This window comes from Notothenia rossii, assembly GCF_949606895.1.
Source record: "Notothenia rossii genome assembly, chromosome: 10".
NCBI classification, from domain to species: Eukaryota; Metazoa; Chordata; class Actinopteri; order Perciformes; family Nototheniidae; genus Notothenia; species Notothenia rossii.
In genome coordinates this window covers 23749725-23762215 of record NC_136908.1, presented here as the reverse complement: position 1 = coordinate 23762215, position 12491 = coordinate 23749725, and the positions used below count along the sequence as shown (strand labels likewise).

The 12491-nt window shown below is 38.4% G+C and overlaps 1 long non-coding RNA gene across 4 annotated transcripts; it reads right to left on the bottom strand.

Moving 5' to 3' along the window:
- Nucleotides 1–5657: 5657 nt before the first annotated feature.
- Nucleotides 5658–12208, bottom strand: LOC307021430. Of its 4 annotated transcripts, XR_013803149.1 has the most exons (7): nucleotides 11139–12208; nucleotides 10374–10443; nucleotides 10178–10279; nucleotides 9902–10000; nucleotides 9286–9397; nucleotides 8659–9103; nucleotides 5721–6645 (listed from the first exon to the last, which is right to left on the bottom strand). It is a non-coding gene; the product is annotated as an uncharacterized lncRNA (long non-coding RNA). The 4 variants fall into 4 exon arrangements; XR_013803148.1 differs by having other exon boundaries at nucleotides 5658–6645; nucleotides 10178–10443; XR_013803151.1 differs by having other exon boundaries at nucleotides 5760–6645; nucleotides 8659–8798; nucleotides 8936–9103; nucleotides 10178–12208.
- Nucleotides 12209–12491: the final 283 nt, after the last annotated feature.

Below are 12491 nucleotides of genomic sequence, written 5' to 3'. Positions count from 1 at the left end.
ACTATTATATTGTATGCAGCGTTTATAAGGACGGTATTTTGCTTGTCAGATTCAGATTTCGCGCGCGGCTATGACGCTATCGCGTAGAGCTACGTCGATCCTTGCGTAAGGCGGAAGTGGGCGTGGTTACATCTAAACTGGGTTGGAATACCATAGACGCCGCCTGGATGCCGGTGCCACTGCTCCGGCATTACCTGATGCTGCGGCTCATCCTCAACAGCTGGCAGCCCCTCCTACTACAGCGGCGCCGATTCCTGGATCTCATGCTGTCCCGTTGCCTTGCTTGACCCCTCCAGATAAGTTTTCCGGAGATTCCAATGACTGTAGATCCTTTCTGACTCAGTGCTATCTACACTTTAAGTTAATGCCCTACATATATAGCTCTGATTATGCTCAGATCGCATTTATCATTTCTCATCTGTCCGGCCGAGCGGCTGCATGGGCTACGGCGGAGTGGGAGAAAAATTCTGCAACTTGCAACTCTATCTCTCAGTTCATCCACTCGTTTAAAAGAGTGTTTGCACATCACACACCAGCTGTAGAGAGCGCACATAATTTAACATACATCCAGTAAAATCAACACAGAGTGGCGGATTATGCAATTGAATTCCGCACTATGGCTATTGATTGCGATTGGAATGATTCAGCGTTAAGGGACATATTTCGGAACGGACTATCAGAGAAAATTAAGGATCATTTATTGCTTATGGATCCTCCCACAACTTAGAAACTATGGTAGCGGCTGCTATTAAAATGGACAATCGCATCTGTGAGAGAGATAGAGAAAGAAAGAAGACTGCCGTTTCGTCCAGCGGAACCAGGGGGTTCTCAACCATAGATATATATATATAAACACTAGATGGCTCATGGGAGATTTTCCAGTGTAGCTCACCGGCCGCCATCTTGCTACAGTCAACAGCTACTCTGGTACGCGCTATGGTAGCTGTTGTAAGGTGAGTGATCTGCACAAAAATACTCTTAAATCGCTGAAATCTTGAGTGATTTACAAACGGGTTGGTTTATTATAAACATTATTAGCATGGCTATGATACAGGATGCTTGGACATGTTGAAATTGCAGCTTTTCTTTGTGTATGTGCCGTGGTTGTATTTATTAGCTGGCTAATAACAAGAGGCTGTGAGTGAGACCTAGTATTACAAAGTTGACCCAGCAACTTTACACCAGTGAGAGAGGCATAACTGCTCTTTCTTTTAAACATAACTTAAGTTACACATGATTTCTTCCAAGTGGTTTGGCTTGTTAAAAACATCTTACATTTTAGATAAATTATGATACAGGAAATTGCTGGCTTTGTGTTTAGAGAAGTACCTGACTATGCCGGACCTTTGTGCAGAACTACGGATGCTCTAATCGCCGCAGTCTGCAAACAAGAACCAGTGGAATTATGGAATGCCATTTAAACCAAAATTAAATAAATACATAAATAATTAAATAAATACATATATATATAAATATGCCTATGAAATAAATAAATGAGGCAATAAATATGTATACATGTACATTTAAATACAAATGTATTTATTTCATGGGACTTTTATTTCATAATGACACATTTATTTATTTCAAGAGACTTGTATTTCATAATGACACATTTATTCATTTCAAGAGACTCGTATTTCATAATGACATATTTATTTATTTCAGATGACTTGTATTTCATAATGACGCATTTATTTATTTCAGGTGACTTGTATTTCCTGATGAGACACTTCCATTCCTTATATGCAAATGAACGGGGCGTGGTTAGCTCACAGATCCAGAGACCCAGACCAAAGCAACGGCACCACACTGACTACTCGAGAAGAGGAAGAAAATGGAGGAGAAGGACTATAGAGTGACGAGGTCCCTCCCCTTCCGGTGGACCTCCATGGGACCTTATATCGGAAAAATAATGTATTGAAGTCAATGGGGAGAGAAAGATTATCTTTATTACACATATGATGTTTGTCAATTTTTAAAAGATAATTTTGCAAGTCAACATTTTTTAAATGTGTCGTAAAACTGTGAAGTTACACATTTCTTTGTGTGAAGCGCTCAATGAACTACAACTCTGGTCTTGCACACGTCACCAACACCAAGACGGCCGTCACGTTGGTACATTTCACCTCTTTCTTTCAGAATGAGGCGAAAAGTATTAAAAGAGGTGAAAATCACTACAAGTCTGGGCATGTTGAGAGCTGTACATACGAAAAAGGGGAGTTAGTCGGTTCCGTAAGAGCCAGCATGCGGGACCGGCTTTACAAGGTTTCGGTGAGTAACACGAGTGTAATGTGTAACGTTAATGTCAGCTTGCTAACATTAGCTAACAAGGTAAACTCTCGTGTTTTGTTTTAGTTGCTCTTCGAGAACGAGCAAGAGGTACTATTACTGGTATGATAACAACCTGGTACAAAGCACACAGGCATCTTGTTAAAGTAAGTAAGTACAGTAAGTAAATGTATTTTTAGCTATCTGGAGGGAATACATCAGTTATGACAGCACTTACTAGTCTTATATTTCAACAGTTTTAAGACAAACTTTGAATTTTTTGAATCTGATACTCTAAATTTCACCCGCCAGAAATGTTCGCTTCTTCCTCTTCGGTGTAAATTGTCCGTTGGCAAACCAGTTGACTTCTTCTTCTCTCGGTTTTTTGGCGGATTGCAAACAACTTTAAGGTGCATACCGCCACCTACTGTACATGAGTGTGAATCATCATATCATTCCATCTCTTAACTCATGGACGTATCTATGATCTAATCCAAAAATAAATAAATAAAAAACATAATAAATAAAACAAAACAAAACAACAATCTACAGATGTAGCGATTCATTTCAGACAGTTTCAAACGCGAGGGCCGTGATTGGTACGTGATCTGCCCTCGCTCAAGGGAAAACCTCCAGCTTGACTTGAGACCGCCCCCGTGATAGATAAATGTAATTATAATGAAGCCAGCTGCAATGGATCATTGATCCACCAGGGTGCAGTGGGGTTCCACACTGGAGCTCATGTGAAATAAAGTCAGATACAGTACGCTGGATGTACAGCGGAACTTTGTTAAGATCCATATGTCACGGATATCATACTCTGTGCTAAATAAGAGACATGTAATCATTTACAAAACATCACCATGTTGTTATTTAACAAAATAATTGTGTTATTCGAAAAAAACGAACGGGAAGAAATGCAGCCTGGCTCTCGATTTGTAATCCTAATTTAATCATCATCTTCACCACGATCATTTATGTTTATGTTCGCCGAATTAACATGAAATCACTGACACATATGAATATACTGTATTCAACTTCATTAAAACATTATTAACGTGCCTAAACTCAGTAATTCACCAAAAATATGTATATTTTAATGGAGCTTCGTCGGTCGATCAGGATCCCAAAGCGTAGCGGAGGGATCCTCATCTGCATGACGGGTGTTATTTTCCCCATAAGGAACAAGTCGCTGCAAATTATCCCGCTTATTACACGGCCACATTCTCAACAAAGTAACGACATGACTCCCAATATGAATTGAAATGCTTTTATGGATTTAGAAAATGTTTTTATTGATTTAAAAAATAGTTGTATGTATTGATTTAAATTGACATGCATCCGCTAAGAAAAATAGTCCGTTGTTACAGTTTTTTAAACAGTCTGAATGAAACGGCAGCTCTCAGCTGTGTATTTACACAACTAATGGCCCATCAACCACAGCTCTCTCCCCCCCTCCCCCCCTGATCTTTCTTCTCCAGCAGCTAAATTAACTGTAGGTTACTCTGAGGGACCATAGACTGTATGTGACAAGCTTACAGTTAGTGAATTAACAACACCATAAAAGCTGGTGGGTTGAAAGCAATACGGGAGGTAAAAATAACTAGAATAATTGTGATTTATTTATTGTGGCTTTTATGTTTTTAGGTATAAAATGTTATGTAATTCAGGCTTATAGTTCACCCTTCTCTAAAAGCCTTCAACAATGACAATATTCATAGTAATTTAATAAATCCTTCCAACACACATTGTAAAAAATAGCCTACTGTAAGTTAAGAAATCATTCCAATATGTACATCTTCTGATGTAACAACAATAACATTATAAATAGTAACATAGCTGAACATGGTATTGCACATTTAGCTTTGAGTGTTACTGACCTGAGATGTTTTTATTACATGAATTAAGGTGAATGAGGCTTTTTAACATACAGGGATGCAAACTCATCAGGTATGAAAAAGGTGACAAGGATCCGAGCCCCCGGCTCCCCCACCCCACGGAATATCGGCTTTAAAATGAGGAATAACAGAGGATTTTAGCAGTCAGAACAACTAAAGCAGCAGTGTTAATAATAACAGAAACGCCAAAGAGTCACATCTAATAGAAATATATTAAAGCATTTATTTTAAATTGTGTAGCCGTCAGTTTATAATTTTGGCAGCACTGTTGAGCATTTTGAAAATGTATTTTCATGCCTCTGTGCAAGGCTTAAGTCTTTCTATCTTTATAGCCACATGGTGTAAAGTAACTAAGTTCATAAACTCAACAAGTACTATACTTGGGCACAATTTTGAGATACTTGTACTTTATTTAAGTATTTCAATGTTTTGCTACTTTGTTCTTCTACTCCACTACAGTTCAGAGGTACATGGTGTACTTCTACTCCCCTACATGTATTTAATACCTTTAGTTACTTTACAGATGTGGATGAATGATGTGAAATATAATCAAGTGTTAATTCCAACTTTAGTTCCACTTGGAGTAAATCCACAAGCTACCCTGTAGTATACAAAGTCATTCAAACGATCTGCACCTTTACCAGCTTTGAGAACACTTTCATGATCAATCATTATAAAACATATCATATCTATTATGGCGGTGATGCCGGCGCGGTATTTGAAATGTTCATAGTGATATTTTTTTAACTCTGGCTTTGTAATAAAAAATATGGCAAAACGAAAACAGCCAAGCGTCACAGCTTTTGGATTCACAAGCAAAGAAGCGAAGGAGTCTAAAAATGACAACGTGAACGGAAAACAACTTTTAGTTGGCCGGCTGTAAGCGGCGTTAGGGTCGAGTTTGACAGCTCCACACCGAGGGAGAGGCCTGCCGATGCGGAGCCTGAAGAGGCTTCAACAACGGCAACATCCGCCGGCAAAGTGACACCGTCTGTATTAGTAGAAGAGTGTTTTTATAGCAATTGATCGCATCCGCGCTGCTGCGCCAGTCAACAGAGCGTGCGTGTGATATATTTAGTAGCAGGATGTGCTCTGAAAAATAGGGCTCCCCGAAAGCAAATGGGTAATTTGAACACTGACAGAGCTCCCTCTATACAAATCAAACTGTAGACGGTGTGAAAGCACCTATTGTTTTAAATAATGGTCGGAATGTGACCTGTGAGCCTTCTGAATTACCGTGGAACAGCACATTCTAAACTAAAATGTTCAATCTATAAAGTAACATCTTATCTTAATAATATCTTCATATTAATAATAATAATAATAAATCATACAGTATGTGTCCGAAAGGGAGCAGGAGGAAGCAAACACAAAAATATACTGCATATTAAAGCAAACAATTGTAAAGGTAAAAGGATGAGCATAACAAATAAAGAAGTGTAATGTAAACATTTACATTATAATTATGATTATTTAATATATAAAGACTATATATTATTGAATTACAAGATTAGATATACTTTAGTTGATCTAAAATATTGATGTGTTCAAATGCTCTTCAAAACACAACTGAAAGTCCATGAAACTTGTCTTTCTGTATTTGTGAATGAAGCGCCATCTCCTGGTTAAAACCTGAAATTGAAAATCTGGCAACGCCCTCTTGGAAAATAGTGGGAGGGCTTAACATTCCTCTATACTGGTTTTAGGCAGGTCTTAGGCAGGAAGCTGTAAGCTGGAGTCTGAAATGAAGTGCTACATCTGTATGATCTTTCCTGACCTAATGTTAGATCATTTTACCTACCCCAGTTTCACTAAAGGTAAACAGTGCCTTTCTGGTAGCTCTTTCTCCCTCTCCTTTTGTTCCCAAAATACCAACCACACTCCATTCCCTCTCTGCCTCTAAAACGTTATCCTTTAGTTTTTCTCTTTCAGCTTTATAGATGTTCCACATTTTCTTTAACTCCACACTTCCTACACTTGTCACTGTTACTTTTCCCCATGACATGCAGCGAACCATTCAATGCTATGTGTTTTATTCTGAGTCTAGCTATCATCATTTCTTCCCTTCTGTTTCTTTCTTTATAAATATTTGTCTGCTGGCATACCAGCAGACCAGCATGTATCTATCACCAGCTTATGTTAGTATTAAATATACAATGTATTCTGGTAACTATCAAAATAAAGACATTGTATAGTGTTCATAACAGTATTTTTATTTAATAAATTATACTTAATACAATAATATTACGAAAAAAACCTACATCTAAATAAATATATCATCTAAAATAGATGCATTTGATTTAAAAATAAAAAATATAATTCAAAATGTAAACAGCAACAAAGAAATTATAAACATTATTTTTCTTTTTCTTGTTAATATCCATTATCTTCTCTGTTATGTATCTTCCGGTCTTTGCCAATCTGGCCAGCATTTCTTGGTCCTCCACGTCTTTCTTGTACAGCCACTGCTTGAAGCAAACTGAAAATAAGAAACAACAATGTTTTAACAAATCGTATTAAATTATGTGATGATAGAACTGCAAACAGAATAGCTGAAACTTTAACAAAATAAATAACTCAGTTACCTCTAATCATTAACCCATGTTTGTATCATTGAGTTAACTCTGTGTGTCGCTGCTAGCATACATAATACCTGACGTGGAAAAGTTACTCGTGGATGGGGCTACAGAGCTGCTAGAAAGACAGTCGAACCCGGAGCATTCCTCCGTCTGAATGTGGTGCACTTTTGCTAAATGTTTAGACAAATAGCTTGGGTACTACAATTTCCTTATCCAGGGTATATGCAGGAATCCTGAAGTCAAATGTAATACCTTTTTAAGACCTTTTTTAAGACCCTTTCCATACATTTTAAGACCTCCGCGGTGGACGGCGTGTTCTCCTGCTGTATCTCTCAGATGGTCCACCAGCAGATGAAAAACACCCACCTCTCCGCCTCTTCCAAGGAACGAGGGGACCGTGCGGCAGTTTCCGTAAAAAAAATGTTCGGCCGGTCAACATGTCCGTTAAAGTTTAAATCTTCCGTACAGAATTAGAAAAGTGCCGGTCAGAGGTCTTCTTTGTTATTTATTGAGCTTTAAAACAAATTGATAACGACTCTGTTCTCTGTATAATAATATAATATTTAATAAACGGTGACTGCTTCTCTTTTCCTCCCCCTCTTCTGACAGCCCAGCAGCAGCAGGAGACGTGGGGAGAGGGAGGCGGACTATTTCATCGTTATCAGAAAATGATCATATAGGGCACACACGGAGCCGTTGCACCCACAGAGCGTTGCGTATGCCGGTCTAGTCGTTTAGTTCCCCCCCCCCACACACAGAGCGGAGCAAGGCAACGAAACTTAAAATAATAAGCAGCATTTTACGGCGCGCTATGCATGGGGCCGCCTTGTGGTGTTTCCCGACCATAGTTCCTGACATGTCGTTTCAGTAAATTAAAGGGTGTTTCATGTTGTCGTTGCTGTGAACCTTCTTAATACCTTGGAAAATGCCGTTTAATACTTTTTAATAGCCTTAATTTTCGCTAAATTGATTTATCAACTTTTAATACTTTTTAAGACCCCGCGGACACCCTGTTATCAGTCTGTGACGTCGACCGGCCCAGAAATACTTTTTCCCCTTGACTAACATTGGGAAAGAGACGTCTGTAAATCGGTGGATAATTTTTTTAAACTAAATAAACTACCCAGTATGAACTATTGTATAGCCCTGGAATCATTAAGTCCTTAAAGTTGTAAAATTCACTAAAAGCCGAATCTAGATTTATTCTCTCTCCATTCTTTCTAGTGAGCCGAGAGTGTGTGCTCGGGGGGCGGGGCTTAAGGGGTGCATGCTCTGTGAGCGCACATACGGGTTCTTCTGCTCTGACAGCCAGGCATGACGGGTAATCTGTGACGTTTCGCTCTCTCAAAAGTTGGGCCATTTTGACTTCATGCGCTAATGAGCAGCTCTCATAGGAAAGAATGAGACCCCTCCTCCCACGCTTTATCCAGTTCTTATTATACATCCATGCTCAAGACGGGTAACATAACTACCCTCGGGGCGCTTAGTTCTCTCCGCCATGTGTTTGTGTGTGTGTTGCATGCATGTAGCAGGTTCTGTGTTTAAACTGCCCCACCCCCTCGCAGACCGACAGGGGAGAGAGATCTCTCGTCTGGATTGGAAAGATCAAAAATAAATCATAGACGCACTTTGTAGTCTTTTTGCATATTAGAAACGGAGTTGGCGACAGTAAGACTGCGATATAATGTTTATGTAGATATAATACATATGACATCTATTTTTTAAATGTCTCCAGTACCGATAAAAAGATTGATAACGTTGGACGTTAACGGTACCACGGTCTTTAATAATTCAGCCCCGGGGCCCAGTACCCATCCCTAGTTTTAATTATTACATCATCAATATTACATTTCAAATAACCAAGTACTTGGTGTCTCACAAAGAGCAAGTGGCTAGTGCTGCTAAGAACATACCTGATGATGGTGATGATGGTGGCTCTTCGCTGCAGGATCTGGTCGATGTCCTCCTAGCAGAAGCGATTGCCTTCGTCGTCCTCGTAGGCTCCTTTTATCAGCAGGTCCTCGATCTCCTTCTTGGAGAACTGCTGGACCGGCTAAATGCGACGCAGAGAGACATTTACACAAGTGGATTTAGAAAACTCTTTCCGAAAATAAACTAAGCGTACTGCAACAGCGACTGACCCAAAAATGACTTGGCATCTAGAAATATGACAGATTTTCTTTTTCTCACCCCGTTGTTGTTGCCTTCTTTGTTCCCACTTGTGCTCTGCAAGACGGCACGGTCCAGCCCGAGCTTCAGGATAGCTTTATCCAGTATTTTCCTCTCATAGTTTCTAGTGATCAGACGGTACACCTTCACCGCCTGAGACTGGCCAAAACGATGACACCGAGCTTGAGCCTGAAATAAAAAATTAAAAGAGGGGTCAAAAGAGCATCATGTGCAACTGCTGTTCAACGTTTTTAAGCATTAAATGGGAAAATATACACTTAAAGAACCGAGGGAATAAACGGAAAGACTGTTGTTGATGTAGCCCTATTGAACTATCTTTAGGACAGACAGAGCAGATATATATATCGTACCTGCAGGTCATTTTGAGGGTTCCAGTCAGAGTCGAATATCACACAGGTGTCCGCAGCAGTGAGGTTCACAAGTTCTTGATCAGGTGTTTGATGTGGGCTGGCATGATCCTTTCTGCAGCAATAAAGAAAGAAAACAAAGAAGACATTATTAATAATAGTAATGATGGTAACAACAATAATATTAGTATAACTATTTATATAGCACTTACACAATAATTGCAAAGTGATTCTCACAACAAAAATAAAGAACAAAACAATATCAACAATAAAAAACTAATTATTACAGGAATGTTAAGAGACAAAGAAATTATAAACATTCTAAGAGGCCGACTACAAAAGGGAGACTCAATGGCTCTTGATGAGCAGTCCCAAAACATGCTGTTGTATAAAAAGAAATATGTCCAGATTTCTTCTATTTAGTGTTGGATGATTTGTTGTATTGATCGCTGATGGATGTTAAGATATGTTTTACAATTATAACAAAAAGATTATTGTAATTGGAATCAAAAAGTTTACAAATCGTAGTTTTAATAAAATGACTAGCAATATAGGATTTATTCAACAGCGGTAAAGCATTAATTTGCTAAATTAACGTACACTGAACTGTAAAACTTACCACTATTTAGGAAAGGCTCTGATCAGGAGGGTTGACTAGTAGGACAGCAAAGAGGTGGAGGAGGTCTCTGTCATGTACATCCATTGGTAGATGTTACACCTGAAAGAAAGATAAGGAAATAAGAGAAGACAGGAGGACAAACATCTTCTTAAGTAAAAGACCAAATCATGTCAAGCTTTACATCTTTCAGTCTTTACAATGCACTGTTGGAAATTACATTCCAAAGGCTAAATTCAAACTCAATACCATAAATAACTGGGTACCAAAGTGCTTTACCTGATAGAACACGTTCCACACGGAGCAGCAACCATCCGGCTGGGCCTTTTGCTGCATATCATCTCCTCCCTCTCCACTGTTTTCAGTAGATATCTACTGCCTCTGTCCAATAAAACAGAAATGCCCCAAAACAATCATATTAAAAAAGTTAAAAACAATAACTTGCTTTTGGCATTCAAATGTATTAGAATCTCACCTTTTTCCTCGATGTCAGGAAGGCGTTCCCTTCAAGTCCGCAACCAGTCATAGGAGTTCAAATGCAAAGCCTGAACGATGACAAGAGCGAGACTTACATTTTACAAGATAAGTAATACCAGAGCAGTGTGTACGACATGCAGGGAACAGATCAAATCCCCTGACAGACTCACACACTTTGGTGATGTCCTCATCTGATAATGATGTTTCATGTTTAGCAGAAAAGTAACATTACTCAAGGTATATGTTGGACCCAACTCATGTACAGTATGTTTTGCATCTCCTCAACAATGGTCTGTATAGTTGAATAGAAACAAACTGTCCCTACAGTTTCAGGTAGATTATCAAAGAAAAGTTTGCAATGAAGCACAAAACCCCTCTTTGTATTAAGCTAGCTGCCACAGAAAGTACAGCTTAACATGCTAACCTGGTAGAGTTAGCTAACGTTAGCTAACTTCATGTCCAACTAAAAACCTCTAACGTGCATTACATTGACGATTTTAAACACAACTTAACTCTCTCAACTTGTAAAATAACGTTAATTTAACATACCCTTAAATAACTACATCACGTTTTTTAGGGGCAACACAAACTGCAGAAAACGTTAGCTGCTAACTGTTGTTAGCTAAGACAGCTAGCTCGTAACAATAGCCTCCTAGCAAACTTAAGGTTACGTTAAAATTAACTTAACATTGTAAGAAAACAAAACAAACCTTCGAGAAATATTTTACTCTCAGACTGGGTGTAATTGTGTAGCGTTGCTTACCTCCAGAAGGACTTTTAGCTGTTTCCCAGTAGAGACTAGAGAGAGCTGTCAGAGCGGTTGCTCTCAGAAGAGCAGCATTGGGCGGACCAGATAAGACCAGAGAAGAACCAGTTAAGCACCAGAAAAGCACAAGAATGGTTCTTGAACCGGTTTGGTTTATTGGCAGTTTGCAAACCACTTAAGAATACTGGAGTGTGAAATAAAAGCTATTGAGTCAGTGTTGTGGTGCTGTTGCTTTGGTCTGGATCTGTGAGCTAACCACGCCCTGTTCATTTGCATATAAGGAATGGAAATGTCTCATCATGAAATACAAGTCACCTGAAATAAATAAATGCGTCATTATGAAATACAAGTCATCTGAAATAAATAAATATGTCATTATGAAATACGAGTCTCTTGAAACAAATAAATGTGTCATTATGAAATACAAGTCTCTTGAAATAAATAAATGTTTCATTATGAAATAAAAGTCCCATGAAATAAATAAATGTGTATTTAAATGTACATGTATACATATTTATTGCCTCATTTAATTCTTTTAGAATTTATTTCATAGGCATATTTGTATATTTATTAAATTATTTATGTATTTATTTAATTTTGGCTTGAATTGGCATTCCATATGGAATCACCTTTCACGTGTAAGATATGACAATATTATGACTATAATTAGGATAATCGTTAATCACTTAGTGGATGTATGTACATTACAAGTCCTGCTACACAGGATCAGTGGGGCTATGTGAGATAATAGTATTGCAAGATTGATGTTGACCCAGCGTCGTTAGAATATGTTGCTACCATTTCTTTAAACAATTATTTAATGTTTCTTTTGGACACCTTTTTTATAACTCTTAGTGTGGTTGTCTTATTCTTAAAGTATACATCAATACATACATACATACATACATACATGCATACATGCATACATACATACATACATACATACATACATACATACATACATACAATTACCCCAAAAATATGATCATTTCGGTGTGTATTTTTGTCCTTACCCTTAATGTTAAAGGAAAGAAGGGAGGACAATGTTGACAATAATTTATATATCTGGCTACCTTTCTCATGTTTTTAAGGTTTCCCAAAACCGGAGAGAGGAGGAGGCAGTGGGAAGTTGCCCTAAGAAGGGACGGTTTTGTTTCCTGTGGCAGGACACTGCTCTGCAGTGAGCACTTCAGCTGTGAGGACTTTGACAGGACGGGGCAGATTGTCCGGCTTAAAGATGGTGTTGTGCCAACAGTATTCAACTTCCCAGCTCATCTTCAAAGGGTATGTGTATTATTGGCCAACAAGAATGCAAGGTGTATAAGATTGATATATAAATATGTGATTTAA